Raw genomic sequence first — 15,000 nt, 5'->3', positions numbered from 1 at the left:
CTGGCAGCCAGCAGAGGCAGTCGAGCGGTAGCAGCCAGCCGGAGCGGTTGGGAGACAGCAGTTTGCCCGTTGAGATGGGGCCAGTCGAGTGAGATGAAGATGAAGAATAAGTCTGACCGAGAGAAAGCTATGGTCAGCAGAAATGTATAGAGTCCCAGAGAGTCGAGCTCTGGGAGCCAGCAGGATCGGTTGTGTCGAGTGGTAGCAGTCGTCCGAAGCAGTTGAGGGACAGCAGTTTGCCCGTGGAGATGGGGCCAGTCGGGTGAGATGAAGATGAAGAATAAGTCTGACAGAGAAAGCTAGGTCAGCAGAAATGTATAGAGTCCCAGTGAGAGAGAGACGGAATTGTAGTGGCAGACTGCCCTGGTCAGTGGAAGTAGCAGACCTGAAGGAAACGAACTTCGTTGTGGTAAATGCTTTTATATTATTTTAGAGAAAAAGGACTCTGAGTTGTTAACTGTGTTGTTGTTAAATGCTTCTAAAAGAAAGGAAAAGAAAAGAAATACAAAAGAAAGAAGCAGAAGAACTTTGTTGTCAAATGAAACTTGAGACACGAACTTTGCGATGTAAAAATGATTGAAAAGCTTGTAATTGTTTGGAAACTTTGTCAACGTTATTGAACTGTTATGCCATGTATTGGAATTGTTATTATGTAATGCTCTATTCTAATGTTTTAAATGTATTCTGTGATGTTATGTATGTAAAAAGAAAAGGTTACCCAACGCATGGTCTTCGTGTTGTTTCTTCCTCCACTCCTTTTTCCTGTGTTGTTCTTCGTTACGTGCTCCAGCCGGGGCTTTATTATCGGTCAGGTGACCGACAGACGAGTTCCTAGCTCACTGAGCGTACGAGCGTTCGCGAGTCATCTCTTCGGTATTAAGGAGGTGCTTCGCGTGCGGGCGTTCGTAACTATATATGTATATATATGTGTGTGTGTGTGTGTGTGTGTGTGTGTATGCGCGTGCGTGTGTGTGTGTGTGTGCGTGTGTGTGTGTATGTAAATATATATATATATATATATATATATATATATATATATATATATAAATATATCTTTACGTATAATATATATACATATACATACATACATATATATATATATATATATTATGATGTACTACCTTAGTTACCTCACTCCCCCCCCTTTCTTAACTCAACAATTCACTCTCTCTCTAATTTATCAGGACCACAATATACTTATCTCCCCATATTCAAATAACTCTTTGGTTTCAACCTTTAGCTTCACGTCAAAAACACCCTGTCTTTATATTTCTATGTAAACTAGCGTTCTTATTCCTAAAGCCCACGGAATAATATCGTTGACCCCTTAACATCTGTATGTAAACAAACCTTCTAACGGTCACTGTCCATATAACATCTCAGCTCGTAAATTACCCCATCATTTCGTTTTTGCCGTGCTATTACATGTTTTATTATGAACCCCCTGAAGAGAAATAAATGACGAACCCCAACAGCTCTTTCTTCTTTGTGAAAGTACTATCATTTGTTTCGAAACATATGGAGGAATTAAAGGAACTCTTATTAACATGCGTTTTGCTCCATTTATTATTATCCATATCTTCTCAAAATGTATCACTTTAACTTGGTATATCTACTGTAAAACGGCTGTGATATCTTGTTTTTTAGTGTAATTTTGTTACCTCTGGTAACTATTAACGTATTTAAATTATCGAAAGTTTTAATAACTGAGATAATATATATATATATATATATATATATATATATATATATATATTTATATATAGGTGAGAAAGTACCCTCCAGTCTACTTCATATGACAACGGGCATATGACGTAGTGGTTAGAAGCGCGGGCTGCTAACCCCAAGATTCCGAATTCGATTTCAGGCCGTGACCTAAAGAATAATAAGAATAATAACATCAAAAAATACCTTAGGAATAAGAACCCACGTTCGCAATTTTCGCAAGACCCCCGTGGATGGTATATCAGCTGAAAAGGTGCGTTAACAACAAATAAGATGAGGACAAATATCTGTTAAATGTAAATAAGGTACATAATTCCTCATCTCTTAGAGATAGAACTGTATTATATATTATTTCGTATATACTTTTCATTTCAAAATCATGTTAATTCCAGTTATATGCTATGGCTGCCATATTTAAGAGTTGAGTAGCATTATATTTTAAGTCTTTTGTCCTTAATTACCAATATTCCGTTTCAATTTTTTTAAATCCTCATTTGAATGACAATCTCAGCTACACATATATAATTATACAGAAAACGGTGGCATAAAGGCTTCGTAGAGAAAATAGCCATGTAAATAGAGGAAAAACCTATCATAAGATTGATCTCCAAAATTAGGTCTCTACTAGTATTGAATTTATCAGCACTAGTGTAACTACGCTTCCAAAGTGGAGAATTACGCGTTTCATCAACAGTATAGATAGACGCTAAAGAAAAGGCACATTTAGGGAATTATGGAGCGCTGTAAAGAAAGCAGAACAGATTTGAATAGCGTTCAGGAAGCAACTTTAGATAAAATCGTTTCAAGATAATTCAATCCAATTACACAATTTTGATTACATACAGTTTGCCTTCCATGCAAACACATTGAACATCACATTGTTGTCGGGTGTTTTAAAATGAAAGTATTGTTTATTATCTCGTTACATATCTAGAGTGTGTGAAAGGTATTTAGAATTATTCACATATGTAGGAATTGGCTCAAAACACTTTCACCAATGTAATACAAGCGTTGTTCATGAAATCGTGGAAGATAGGGGAACCATCTTTTAATATGTTCTAAATACTGGAAGGCGACAGAAAATATATAACTGCGCAAACTCATTTCAACACCGGAAAATAACTTCCATTTTATTAAAGGGTATAAAGTTAGCTTGTGGATGAAAAAAAAAAATCGAGCTATCCGATAGGAAATGACTATATTTTCGGGGTGTCATTAATTGGGCATTTTGGCAATATTTCCTGAGAGACAACATATTAAATCGTATGTGTTATATTGTTAGATAAAAAAAAAAGGTAGTACTTTATTCATTTACTGATGCTCAATTGAACATATCTGATGCTGGTCTTGGGTTTATAGGAATTTTCATAAAAGATAACCAAGTATAATAGTCGCTGACGATTTAAATGTATAAAAAAATAATATAATACCCTGATAATAACCATATAATACCCAGTCTGTATTTTTACAGAAAAATTCAGAGAGAAATAAACATTACAAAAGTATTGATTCAACTATTAAGATATAACAGACAAAGGTCGGAATTATGAATGTTTACTAAAGAAATCAGGGTACTTGTTTAAATATTGCTCGTAATAAAAATGTTGATATAAAAATCTAAAGCCATCTTAGCGACAAACTACCACTTTCGCAGAGTAAATCCGTGATCACGTGAACTGAAGAACTTACAAATAAAACCAAGAAACTACTGATGGGATCTCGGACGATATCCTTTCATCCTTTCGGGGTCGATAAAATAGATACCAGTTACGCACTGGAGACTTTGTAATCGAGTAGCTCCCACTTCCCTAAAAATTGCGAAGGCCTTGTGCCTCGAGTAGAAATAATAATTAACATCATAATTATCAAGGTGTCCAGCTGCAGAACCGTTAGCATGCCGGGTAAAACGCGTAACGACATTTCACCCATCACTACTTTGTGAGTTCAAATTCCACCGAAGTCTAAGTTGCCTTTCGTCCTTTCGGGTCGCTAAAATAAGTTGAGCACTAGGATTGATGTAATTGACACATCCGCCCCGCCCCCAAACGCTGCTATTATGACAGAATTTGAAATCATTAGTATTATTATTATTATTATTATTATTATTATTATTATTATTATTATTATTATTATTATTATTACTACTACTACTACTACTACTACTACTATTATATTCGCACAGCTTATAACACTGGAGATGTACTACGGTGTCAGCTGTTCACTATCAGTGAACTAAAGTAACACCCCTCATATTTCGAGCAACATCCGGAAAATTCGAGCGGTTCCAAACAGTGCTGTTTTCTGCAAGTGCTGCAGCTTTATTGCAGCCCCTATCTGTTCCATGCATTTCTCAAGATTTTTACTCAATGTTCCCAGGGCTCCAACAATTATTGGTACTTCTACCAACTTTTTCAGCGACCACAACTGCTTAACCTCCCAAGCTAAGCTGTTATATCCATCGACTTTTCTTTCTTCCTTATCGCATACCTTGTTGTCTGTTGGATATGCTATATCTATGATCCAGCGTAGTTTGCTTTCATTCTCAATTAACGCAATGTCTGCTTTCCTATACTCTGTCTCATGGTCGCACTGAATCATAAGATCGCATAGGATCTTTGCATTGTCATTTTCGATGTTGCTTTCGGGTTTATGTTCGTACCACGTTTTTGCTCTGTCAAGTCCATACTTGTTGCAAAGCGTCGAATGGACAATCCTTGCTATATTGTCATGACTTCTCTTATATTCTTTGTGGGCTTGTAACCTTCATTGACTGGTAATATGCTATACGGTTTCACCATTTTCTCCACAGATTCTGCACTTGTCACTTTCTGATTTATATCATTATTATTATTATTATTATTATTATTATTATTATTATTATTATTATTATTATTATTATTATTATTATTATTATTATCATTATTATTATTTTGTTCTTTCAGGCGGTCAGCTAGCTTAATTGTTAGCACCCTGAGCAAAATGTCTAGCGGCATTTCATTCATCCTTGCGTTCTGAATTCACGTTCCACCGGGAGTTTGTCTTTTGTTTTCTCGGGGTCGATCAAATAAATACCATTTGGGCGTTGTGGACCATATAATCGATTAGTTCACTCCCCCAATGTTTCAGTCCTAGTGCCTATAGTAGAAAGGATTATTATTATTATTATTATTATTATTATTATTATTATTATTATTATTATTATTATTATTATTATTATTAAGGGTAGGAGCTGGCGGAATCATTTGCACGCCGGACAAAAAAGCTTAGCGGCACATTGTCCGACTTATTGTTTTGCGTTCAAACGCCACAGATGTCGACTTTGTGGTTCGTTTGTCCGGTCGATAAAATAAGTACCAGTTGAGTCACGGATCGATATAATGGATTTTGCCCTCTAAAATGTCTGGCGTATGTAGTAATTCGAAAGAATTTTTACTAATATTATTATTATTATTATTGATTTGCGCGCGCTTCATCTCTTATTCAGTGTCTTGCAAATTCATTTTATCAAGTATTGCATTTTACTACGACTCATGTATTATGTAATGTTGCCACTATTTTCCCCTTCTCTCCTCTTATAATAGATCATATATGTGAATATATTCGTAGTAATGTTTTCATCTGTGTGTATGTTTACGACAAAGAGAATGTGCGAGGCAGTCAATACATATATTTGCCCAACAAACGAAATATGTAACTGTTATCTTAGTGCTAAAATTTGTAGGTTAGGGAACATCAAAAGATTACTAGAATAAAAATATACTTTCTGCTCAAATTTGTAATAATCTTTTATGTTATAAATATGTTCACACAAATTCAATATCCGCCATAGACGTGTTTCTGAGTCGTTTTTCCAATTCCATATCATTTCAAACGGGCTTCAACTTTTTACCAATACTTAACTTTTGCATTTGAAAAATGCATTTAAATCAAAACTTTTGATGGTTAACTGAAATAAAAAGAAAAAAATGCCAATAATTTGCAAAATCGCGAAATTCAGATCCAAAATTTCACTAGTTTCAAAAGTACTTTTTTCAACTAGTTAGGCAACTTGATCGAAACACTTTTTTTTTACGTTTTCATATATTTTATGGTCTGTACATTATGATACGAATTCTGATACATCATACAAATTTTTTCGGATAACATCTCCAATTTTACTAATTTAAATATTTTGAGACAATGTTTGACTCTATTCGATATCTAAAAGTATGTATCCACATTTTTATCTCTCTCTCTCTCTCTCTCTCTGTATATATATATATATATATATATATATATAAAGTGTAGTATATTGCCGCTTAAGTGTGGCTGACCCCTAGGTCAGCGGCTATCGAACGCCGACGAAGGGAAATAACCCTGAAATCCGGATCCGTTCGTGCTGCAGATGTTGGTGAGGGGGATAACTACCCTTGGCAAACAGGACACAGTCGTGTGTCGATAAGCCAGCTGGAGGAGATGTCCTCCTGGGGCTAAAAACAACAGTAACATCCACCCCTAGGGGTCAGCCACACTTAAGCGGCAATATACTACACTTTATCGTGCAGTTACTGTTAATACTTCATTTAGAGAATTAACATTGCTATATATATATATATATATATATATATATATATATATATATATATACATATATACATGTATGTGTGTGTGTGTGTTTCTGTGTGTATGTTATATTTGTGATTGTATATGTGTGTGCCCGTCTGTAGTAATTTTTAAGATGAACTCCATCTTCAGAGCCAACACGAACAGTAGAACTTATATACCTCACATGGTGATTTTCTGTATTCGATATCATATTCTCTCAAGAGCGCACTTCGTTCTTTCCACTCTTCTTTCCTTCGTTCCCCCTCTCTCACTCTCTCACACTTCTTGGTTTTCTCTTCATTCTCCCTTCCCTCCTCTTTCACTTCACTCTGTTCCTTTTCTTTTTTCTCGTCCCTCCCTAATTTTTCTGTCCTTCTGCCTCAACCTCTCTCCTCTCTCTCCACGTGACCGGTGTACGGCCAAGCCTGACTTTTCTTTCTTGGTTCGACTGTCGTCGGCGCAACATCTGTATTCCTTACCATGCTTGTAATCCCCTATGTTCTTGCCGTAAGGCTTTACTTCCATACACGCCAGCTTAATCTAATTTGTCCTTAGTCGAAAGACACCTGTTGTTATGTCCTGTTATTTGCATTTGTATTTGTGTACTATTTCTCCGTTTTTTTCCGTCCTTGTTTACGTATACATTCGCTACTTCCTTACAAGGAAGCTAATGCTCTTAGCTTAGTGTTTCCTTGGGACCAGCCAGATTGGAGCAATCCCGAGTATAACAAGTATGTGTGTGTGTGTGTGTGTGTGTGTGTGTGTGTGTGTGTGTGTGTGTGTGTGTGTGTGTGTGTGTGTGTGTGTGTGTGTGTGTGTGTGTGTGAAATACATCTCTCCATGGAAGAGTGAGAATATCAAATAGGCTGGTATTATTGAATCATAATTTTCAGATTTTTCTTTTCGATAGTACTTTAAAATATAAAGCAATCTTTCATAAATCGTGTATTGCATCAATGTTTAACGGTGTGTATCCCAGCTCACAAAGTTAAGAAATATTATTATTTTAAAATAAACCATGATAAGATAACTGAGAGAGGAAGAGGGAATATGTGTGACTTCCAACGAGATGTTACTAAGTACAGCCATAACAATACAATTTTATCCATCGGTAAATGATTGGCAATGTGCATATGTCAGGTTGCTGACATTGCTCTTATTTTTAAGAACGATGGAGGGCGTTGAAACTCTTACAAATATCGTCCTGTTGGTCCTTGATCGGTTCACATCAAGGTCTTTGAACAGCTCAACAGCAGGTTGGTCGAGTTTCTTGAAAGCTTAGGACTCGGTGTTCGGTATGGCTTCTGTATCTCACGTTCTGCTACTTATTTACTGACTGTTACTAGAGACCTCAACTACCGACTGATAGATAAATCAGGGGAAGGTCGTGTTGTAGCTCTGGATATAGCCAAAACATTCAATAGGGTTTAGCATGCTACTTTATCCATTGACTCTCTGTCTATGGTGTATGTAGAAAGTTGTTTAAGGTTATCATGTCTTTTTTTCTGGTCATTCTGTGCATGTGTCTCTGGACGGATTTACATCTTTTTAGCATTCTATGAATGCCGGAGTTCCCCAAAAATCTTGGTCCAACTGTATTTCTCTACTACCTCAGCGAGTTCCCAGTCAATGTTCTTTAATTCATCAACATTTGTATTAATGACATTAGTTTTTAATCCGGTGTTTCTGGCAATCGCTCTTAATTCAAACGGTTGGAATTTTCTGCTAGTCTTGAGATGAATCTACAGGCTGTTACGAAAAGGGGCAGAAGATGGTAGTAATTTTCATCCTTGGAAAAATCAAACTCATGTCCTTCGGTAGGCAGCGAAATCCCTAACTTCCTTACATTTATGTAAGTTTTAGATTTTAGGTATCACATGATAGTTTAGGTATCACATGATAGTTAAACGACTTGAGGAATGGTCTTCTTTGGAAATTCTTCTTTGGAAATTCTTCTTACTTTCTCACTTGATATTTCTTGAGAATCTTACTTAGAACCAACTGGATGGCCTCCTTCACGTAAGGCTGGGTGATTGTATAGTTCAAAGGACTAGGACTACATCACACCCGTAACTGTGTTGTTTCATATCTGAACAGGTGCACCACGTTGTCACTTGGATCTATTTGATGGGTTTAGAAGTAAGTCTGTAATTTGACAGGTTCCTCTCTTGTTTCAATCCTACAACGTTTGTCAGATCATCGTGACGTCAGAAGTTGTAGCCTTTTTTTATCGTTATTGCCACCGGAGTGCTCTGATGACCTTTGTCTCTTAGTTCCATATCACTCTAGGTCATATTGCCTGACTCGAAACTCACGCCATCTTCATCCTAATACTGTTGTTTCCATAAATAACGATGTCTTTCTACGCTGGTAACTTTCTCCGAGAAGTGCCAGATTTTTCGAACTCTCTTCCAGCCCATTGTTTTTCTATTCTTTATTTCCTGAACTCTTTGAAGTCTAAATTAAGCTCATTCTTTTTATCTTAACTTCCGCTTTTTCATAGTCTCTTACAATCAGTAGCTTTTCAGCTTGATTTGTGAGTTTCTCTTGTATAAAAACGTATAATGCGCCAATAAATAAGCTTATCCACGTGATGCAACATACTTTAAACAAATTCTTTGGAACATATACAAGGTATTAAACTAAAATTTATGTCTGTTTTTGTTTACATTTTAAAATTCTATGTATGTTAACAGATAATATTAATATACACGAGCTGTACTTCCTTTCTAGAAAGCAATTAAATGGAATCATGTTTCATACTTCCAAATAATTATTTGATGTTTGTTCTATGATATGCTTATCTTACTTCTTGCGCATTATAATGAAACAAGATGTAAACGAGTAAAAGGAAGGAAAATATGATACGAAAAAAGTATCGCATTATCCAATTTAGGAGTTTTCAATTTTCTGATGATCGAAAAAAATAGATAGAATAATGAGTTAAGATATTGAAAGAATATATATTATCATTGCTTCACACTTTACTGACTATATTACATAACCGGTACAACTGATATTCAAAATTATCTATCTTCAGGATAGTTCAGGATTTAGATTTGAAGAATGTGAAACTTTGAGTCTCGTGGTGATTTGTACTCGCAGTAGAGGATAATTTTCATATTCCTGTATTTTCAGTACAAAGTTCACATCCTCAAAGCCAGCACGGTCGGTGTAGGGGGTAAGTCGATTAAATCGAACCAGTCTTCAACTGGAACATATTTCACCATTCCGGAAATGAAGAAAGGCAAAGTCGATCTCGACGGAATTTGAAATCAGGACGTATAGACGTCCGAAATGCCGCTAAGTCAAATTTGTATATAGCCATTCCAAGTTACATATATAAAGAAAAATGTCAATAGAGAGCGGTGAATTATCGGAAATCTTACGGCTTGCGAACGATTTTGCACACTCGATACCTTAAAATTCTCAAATATTACTCATAATGTTTAATCTAACTATACTGGGTGTCCACAAAGTCAGGGTACACGAGGATTAAAAAATGCTTTAAGAAACTATTATTTCTTATATTTAATTGTTTATGTTAAAATGTTATTAACTCCACGTAGCCAGACTTTGTGGACACACTGTAGATCCTTACACTAAAGCAAAATATCAGTTGTTTCTGTGGATTTACAAAATTAATTTTACAAACTACATGCTCATGAGTTCCCTACTTTCGAAGTGTCATTTACTACAACACCGTGTCCTATAATTCGTTTTAAACAAAATGGATAATATTTACATTATTTACATTTGATGGATAATTGTGCTCATCTTTTTTGTTGTTAACAAAACGTTTCAGCTGATATACCCTCCAGCCTTCATCAAATGTCTTGGTCAAATTTTCGAACCTTGGTTCTCATTCTGATATGGCGTAGTGCTTAAGAGAGCAGGGTACTAAACCCAAGATTCCGAGTTCGATTCCAGGAAGTGACCTGAATAATAATAATGATAATAATAATAATAATAGTAATAATAATAATAATAATAATAATATTATCTAAAAATATCTTCGGAATGAGAATCCATTTTCAAAATTTCCCCTGAAGAAGAAACCTGATGAAGGCTGTAGGAAGTATCAGGCGAAACGTTGTGTTAACATCAAAGAAGATAAGGACAAATATTCGTCAAATGTAAATAATGTAAATAATTCCTCATCTCTTAAATATAGAACTGTAAAATGGATACTATAACGATATATATATATATATATATATGACTGAATACTTCTAGTTTTCGAATGTACGCTTATTGCCTCTCCCGTTTAAACTCCACTGACTGCTCTTTTTTTTTAGTGAAGTTCATTCTGCTACAAATTGTTGAGCCATATGCCAGGTATTACGAAAAAATTAATATTTATTCTCCTTATTTGACAAAGCTAGCCTGAACAGGCGCTTACATGACTTCTTCTATATCTCTCTAGCCATTAAAATTTAAGTTATGTGTTCAAGAAAATCTATTTTCTGTTCCATTATTGATAACCTTTGGACAAATGCAATCCTATTTGTATGGTGTGGTGTTATTTCAGAGTTAATCACCAATCAATTTTATTTTAATTCTTTAACGTTATGCTGCAAAACAATTTGTAATCGATAAGATTACGGTAGAAAAGTTTGTACCGCCCAGTCTTCTGCTGTCGCTTGAGTATATTTGGTGTTTAAATATTTTAGCAGCATTGAAATAAATGTCTGTTAAAAGCTAGGGGAAGCAACCCCATCCATTCATCATGCTACTTTTTTCAAGAGTAACAAGCAATTGATTCACATGTGATCTTCCAAGACTTCAGTTCTTGAACATATTCTACTATAATGTGTAAATTAAGACTTCTACGTTCTCAAGTATCATTCGCGATTTATGCTTTATATAGTAATTTTGATACATGTGATATATATGAATGAATATTCTAAATTTCATGGTGACCTTTTGATACTGCACAGTATTTCGATAATATAACAATTTGAAGAGTATTCTCCATTATTTTCTTGTATTAAAGGTATCGTTATATACCAGAATAAATGAGAAAACAGTTCGAATTATAGTTTCAAATCTAACATCATGTGAGAAGTTGTGAACAAAAGCAAAACAAAATATACTGCAAATAAAATTTCAGGTACAAATGTTCGAATATATATTCACATTAATGACACAGAAATCTCATCATTGAGTTACATCAAGTACATGCAAACACATAACAATCTAGCAGCATACATATATATTGTGTAATAAATTTAATTTTTATCAGCGTTAAAAAATCGAAATGTTAATGACGTACACACTTAGTAAGAATGTGTTACAAATGTAACTAGTTTTCTTTTAATTGTTGTGTAGTTTACCAAGTACCTATATGCTAAATTAAAACATTGTCACTTATGCGTGTAAAATTAGATTGCCGAAGTGATTACATCAACGGTGCATAATTGAAGCTGAATAACAAGGAAATAACTGTAATGACAATTACTGACAATTTATACACACACACACACACACACGCATCTACACATGCTGTTGTTGACTTGTAGAATAAAATCGAGGATGAAGTAGAATAAATACAACTTTCTGTTATTGGTATAACTTCAAAGGGAAGTACTAAACATTACACTAAGAGTATTTATCATATCTGGAGCATTGCATATTAAAAGGGCGTTTTCATTCTCGATAGCAGTCCTGCAGAAAATTACAGATTACGGTGAAACGATCTGGGATATATTATTTGCGGCGGTATATTGTTTTGGCAGTCCCGACGAAGAGCGTTCCATTGTTTGACCAATTAAATTTCTACTCGTGACATTAATGTGTTTGAAGCTGAGCATTCCATTAAATTATTTGTGAGACTGAGTCAGCGAACGACAAAGTAAAAACGATGGCCATTTTAATTAGAGGTGTAATCTGCAGAGAGAAATTGAGAATGAGACAAACTAAAAGAGAAGAATCGCTCGAGAACGGGACCGTGATAGAAGTTGTTCAAGCAGAACGGAAAAGGAAATGGCCTCGACGTGATTAGAACACAGAATGTAGAGAAGTGGAATAAATACGATGAAGTATTCTGGCAGCCGCTCTCCTATTTTTGTTAATGCTATGCAGGAAATTATATGTAACCTCTCCGAGTCTGAAAACAGCACAATTTCATTCAATAAATGTCCTTTGGCTAAGCAGTTTAAATATTTATAAATTTACAACCAATCGATCCACGCTTTGTTTCAGAAGCTTGTTACGCGTCATATATCCGATACTGTTATAAGCGCCATATATAAGTGTTATATACTCAATACTATTTCAAGCATATTTATACTATCCTTCGCCATCTGAGTTGAAACACTCCCATATCAAATTTGTCTATAGCGATTCCAAGTTGAATATATGAAAAAAGTATCAATACCGAGCGATGAATTAGCGGAAATCTTACGATTTCATACCGAATATCTGGTACATTTTTTTAAAATGAATTCATTTCTAGCATGGCATATATCAGTCTCTCACGTAACATTTTGTCCGACTAACAACAGCACCTCGAATCTTGGGGAATTTTAATGGAGTCCGATGTTTTGCAAGCATTCAAATAAAGCCTCCTGTTTAATGATACGTAATTCATTCTCTCAGACATCTGAAGATCTTGTATGAGTAAAATATTTATATAAAACTACCTAACATTTTTGCTATAAAGTATGACATGTGGTGAATAGATACTTGTCTATAAATAAAGCATAAAAATTAAATTTATAATGTGCGTTCATTTATCATACGAAGTTAACAACCCATAAATCTTCCAACAAGAACACAATTGGAACGAAATGTAATGAAAAATTAAGATATAGATATAGAGATTAGCTTAAGGAGAAATCAAATATCAACTAACATAAGCAAAAATTATTCCCAGCTGAATATTTGGCTTAGAAGCGTGTGCATCTTTTCAAACACAAGATTCTGATAAGGCAACTATTGAAAAACTTTGTATAATTATTATTACCACACTACAAATAAGTTCGCAGCATGTTATTACTGTCGGTATTTCGTGAAATGATTGGGTTCAGTTGAATGCATAACAATACTGAATCAGAAATAATACATTTCTAAATCTCTAAGAGAGATTTATACAGTAGTGATACGATAAAGTAGTTACGTGCTGTCAAATTAATATGACAGTTCCATGAAGGGAATAATACTACGGCTATTTAGCCCTAGGAAGCAGTACCGCTTCCTGTTGGCCTTGACACATTTGTTGTGTCCTCTTGTAAATATAAGGACACAGGAAATGTGTCAAGGCTGATAGGAAGCGGTGCTGCTTCCTAAGGCTAAATAACAGTAGTATTATTCCTTTCATCCAGCTGTCACATTAAGTTGACAGCATACAACTAATACTGTATCAGTTGATTGAGTTACTAGTTTATTCAATTCAATGCAATTCAAATTGGATTGTATTTGAAATACCAGCTCCCTAATTGTCTGTTTGAAGGTGCCGCGTAGCGCAGTGTTTATGGTAAATTCTTGCAAAAAAAACAACAGTATTTTATTGAGCAAGGCACATCAAATCATGTTGCACCAAGCCTTCTAATCTGTAATGTAAATGATTACCAGCCGGATACAAATGCACTCTTTATTTATCATATATATATATATATATATATATATATATATATATATATATATATATATATATATATATATATATATATAAACTGAGTTTTACGTGGAGGAAGGGTAACAAGAGTATTCCAGGGCGTACTACATCAGCATCGATAACAATAATGAGAGCATAATACATAAACCTTGCGAGTAACGGCTTACCTACTGAACTTGTAAGATTATGGTAATGAATAATACTAAAGAAAGAGTATCTTCATTATTGATATTATATCTTCAGTATCTGAATTAAGTGAACCTGCATTCTGATTGCATTATCCACGGCCTGGGAAATATATATTTCACGAGTTAATTTATTCATGAAATGCTACGAAGTTGTACCTAGGCGAGACCTGATTGTACTGACTAATAAAATAAAATCACTGCATATTAAAAGAAACGGGAGAACGGAGGTAAATGCTATTTACAGTAATTAGGTGCGTGAAACGAAATTAAGAACAGCACGGTGTGTTATTAGCGGATATACGATGTATAATATGCGAATATTGATGCGTTTTTAGAAAGAGAAACAATCTCTTTGGTTAATTGAATTTATTAATAAAGAGTTAGAAGTGTTCTGTAGTTTAGAGCATTTAATACGTAATTCGTTCGAAGACAATGTTGGCTTTAAAAGTACATTCTCTAATATCAACGGCAAAAAAGCATTCAGAAATGTGTTTTCCTTCCTGCTGCTTTATAATCGATACAGTGAAAGACTTTTGTGATTTTATATTCATCTTCTCGTCACTAACATAAGTTTCTAATATATTTATTAACTATGATAGATGGATGGGCATAATAACAATACCAATACATATATTTTTCATATAGTCAGATGTGATGATAAAAAGAAATAAGATATACGAGATAGTGTAATACTACTGATATCATCAGTTTATAATTATAGAAGTGGAGGCGCAATGGCCCAGTGGTTAGCGCAGCGGATGTGCTGTCCGAGGATCGCAGTTTCGATTCCCAGACCGGGCGTTGTGAGTGTTTATTGTGCGAAAACACCCAAAGCTTTCTATCTCTGTCTGTCTGTCTCTCTCTCTCTCTGTCAAAGCATCTTTC

Source organism: Octopus bimaculoides, chromosome 2, assembly GCF_046866305.1.
Source record: "Octopus bimaculoides isolate indiv1 chromosome 2, ASM4686630v1, whole genome shotgun sequence".
NCBI lineage: Eukaryota > Metazoa > Mollusca > Cephalopoda > Octopoda > Octopodidae > Octopus > Octopus bimaculoides.
This window is presented reverse-complemented; position numbering follows the sequence as displayed.